The sequence below is a fragment of the Drosophila willistoni genome, unplaced genomic scaffold, assembly GCF_018902025.1.
Source record: "Drosophila willistoni isolate 14030-0811.24 unplaced genomic scaffold, UCI_dwil_1.1 Seg171, whole genome shotgun sequence".
Lineage (NCBI taxonomy): Eukaryota > Metazoa > Arthropoda > Insecta > Diptera > Drosophilidae > Drosophila > Drosophila willistoni.
The window spans coordinates 1,226,362-1,230,178 of NW_025814133.1; positions in this window are offsets into that span (position 1 = coordinate 1,226,362).

Consider the following 3,817-nt stretch of genomic DNA (forward strand, 5'->3'; position numbering starts at 1 on the left):
AACTAAATTATCCTCGAAACTGTTAGGCTCTATTACCATAACATTGGCGCATCTACTTAAAGCATCCACATGCTGCATTTGATTTCCCGATCGATGCTCTAGTTCGTAGTCATATTCTTGGAGCTCGAGCGCCCATCTTGCTATTCTGGACTTTAATTCTACTTTGTTTAAAGTAAGCGTCAAGGAGTTGCAGTCTGTTAAAATTTTGAAACGTTTCCCTTGAACATATATTCTGAATATCTACGCAAGGCATATACAATTGCTAGCGTTTCCAGTTCAGGTGCCTCAATAAGTTTCTGCTTAAGCATTAAGAAACAGTCTAGTTCAATCTTTCCAAATATAAACTCTTTATCTTTCTTCATTAAATCATATAAAGGCTTGGCTATAATTGAGAAATCTTTTATAAATCTTCGAAAGTATGAGCATAATCCTAATAAACTCTTGAGCGCATATATTTTGTCTGGTATTGGGAAATTTTTAACTGCATCTAAGTCCTTATCATCTGCACTAATTCCATTCTCCGTAATTTTGTAGCCCAGGCACTTTATGCTTGACAAAAAACTCGCACTTATCCATTCGCAATCTCAATTTGTTCTGAAGTAATCTTTCAAAAACTTCTTCCAACGTTTGCATATGATCCTTTATATTCGCACTAGCTATCATGATGTCGTCTATGTAGACGAGGACTTCTCCTTTTCGAATCATATCTTCAAAAATTCGGTTAATAAATCTCTCAAATACATGTGATGCGTTTTTTATCCCCATTGGCATTCTTAAAAACTCATATTGTCCAAGTGGTGTAATAAAAGATGACTGGCTCTTCGTCAACAAAGACATGAAAATATCCGTTCTTCAAATCTAATTTTGAAAAGACCCGTTTGTTTACTAGTCTGTCCAATAAGTCGTCAATTACACTGTGCAACACCAAAAATCAAACCGAACCGGACCTTATTTTTCTGAAAGTACATGTATTGAATAGCAAAACTCTATTTTGGTTTTTCAAAGTTAGCTCGTTTTTTTTTTTATTGCGAGTTGAAATTTTTCATTTTGGGTGTATTTTTTAGTTTGTCATATGAGGTAAATATGACTTATATATCGATTTCTTCTTCATATATACGACCTAAATCATCCTCATTTATTGTAGAAATATTTTTAATGGTTAAATAAATTCATTTTATGAATGTTATATAACCCAAAATGACTTTAACAGCTACAAAATTACAATTAAGCCCTTTTTTAGAGTAGTTTTGGAAGTATTTTTAATCTATAACTATTTATTGATAGAATAATATCAAGATTAATTTAAAACAAAAATATGGCAAATTAGAAACGAGTTCATTTTGGTTGTGGTTCATTTCCTTCATCAACATCAAAGTAATCCGATTCGTCAGTGGAGAACTCCATTCCGTCGCGTTCATCTTCCTGCACTTCTTCACTTTGATTTTCATCTTCTCCGATTTGAAATATTTGCTTATGCAAATATGTTGGTGGACATATTTCGGCCAGTATAGCATCTGGAGCTCGTTTTCTCTGATACATTAATTCAAGTGGCAAGGCAATTTGATGGTACCGCTCTCCCTGTTCATCTGATTCAGTCGATAGCTGTCGACTAAATTGGTCCAAATGGTGGTGAAGAAAGTGAATTTTCAGCGACATGTGGACTCCAATTTCGAAAATGAATTAATCATCCTTTTACGGAAGATTTGTTGTAAACAGCAAAATACATCGTCTCTTCTACCGACAACTATTAAGAAATTTTTGACAATTCCGAGATTGATGTGAAGTGGAGGGAAAATGATTTTTTCTGGAGATACGAGTTCTTTATGAATTCTATTCCAATTTTTTTTTTTTTGTACTGATCGCCCTTGAACCAAGTGTCCCAATCACATGAAAAAACACATGTGTTTAGTGTAGCCGCCTTGGAGTCCGGTTAGCATGGCAACGACTTTCAAGTCGCAACACACACGCCAATTGTGTTTTTTGTATTCCACCAATTCTTAAATCCATTTCATTTTTTCAAACGTCTATTTAGTATCAGTTCCATATGCAATGGGGATCGGTGGCTTTGAATTGTTTTTTTCAATCAATACGGCTTTCAAGCTAAATTTTGAACTATCAATAAATAGTCTCCAATCGTTTGGCCTGTAGTGAACACCCATTTCATTAATGAGAGACAAAATATCTGTGCCTCTTGTACCTGTTGCTAACAAGTTATGGGATTTTAAAAAAGATGCTAACATTTCTGATTTTCTCTGCTCTACTCTAAAAAAGCGCTTAATTGTAATTTTTTCTAGAACTGTAGCTGTAAAAGTCATTTTGGGTTATAAAACATTCATAAAATGAATTTATTTAACCATTAACAATATTTCTACAATACATGAGGATAATTAAGGTCGTATTCATGAAGAAGAAATCGATATGTAAGTCATATTTAGCTCATATGACAAACTAAACCAGAGGGCCGGGGCTAACTTCGACCGCGTCAAAGTTTGTATATCCTTGCAACTTTTTTGGTAACTCTTTCCTTACTGATAGCAAACAAAGTGGAAAAACGTTTAAGCTAAAAAGGCTAATGATTCCAAAAGAACGGCCACAATCTTAGCATAGGAAATAACGAAGATATTGATCAAAGTCACTGTTTTCCACCGATTGTTGCTGTGGGAGCTATATGATATAGTTACCCGATCTTTACAAATTCGGCACAGTCATTAACAGATATATTAAACTAACAAATGTTTAATTTGAAAGCAATCACGTCAAAAGTAACAAAGTTATTGACAAAAGTCACTGTTTTCGAAAGATCGTTCCTATGGGAGCTATATGATATAGTCACCCGATCTTGATCAAATTAAGTATAGTCGTTTATATGTGTTTATATGTATAATTAACTCACCAATATTAAATTTCACGACAATAGCTCAGAAAATAACGAAGTTATTAAGAAAAGTCACTGTTCGTGACTTTGCCATTTGTATGGGAGCTATATCATATAGTGATCCGATCCGGCTGAATCCGAGATATACAACGGCAGTATATACAAGCCTACATGCAAAATTTCAGCTCTGTAGTTCTTACGGTCTAGGAGAAGTTTGCGTTGATCCAGACGGACGGACGGACATGGCTATTTGAACTCGTCTCGTCGTGCTTATCAAGAATATATATACTTTCGGTCGGAGATGCTTCCTTCTATGCGTTGCACACTTTTGACCAAAATTAATATACCCTTTTTGCAAGGGTATAAAAATACCCCCAAAATGAAAAATTTCAACTCGCTATAAAAAAAAAACGAGCTAACTTTGAAAAACGAAAATAGGGTTTTGCTATTCAGTGCATGTACTTTCAGAAAAATAAGGTCAGGTTCAGTTTGATTTCAATAACCTTTAATTTGTTGCATAGGGTTAGTGGTAGGCGGTAATTGTCTTTAACAATAACCTTATTTAATTTTCTAAAGTCTATGCATAAACGTATTTCACCAGTTTTTTTCTTTACTAACACAACTTTCTCCTATGAAAGTCTCGTTTGTTAGTGTATTTTGTGGTTTGTGATCAATTTTTGTGTTTTTGTCTGAACTAAATACTTTTTTTCCTGTATTTTTTGTTTCATTAACCTTAAGGGGGGTTTCTACCTTGTTGGGCCGAAAAGACGCTTTTTAGTAAGAATTTTTTTTTTGAGAAAACTATAATAGATCAAGGAATGAAATTTTCCACATTTGTTGGGAAAACTTTATTCTATGTATAATCATTTTTTTTTTCGGTGATCCGTGAAAAGGAGCAGGGGTGAGGAATTTTCCAATGGCATCCCCATTTTGTCCTTATGG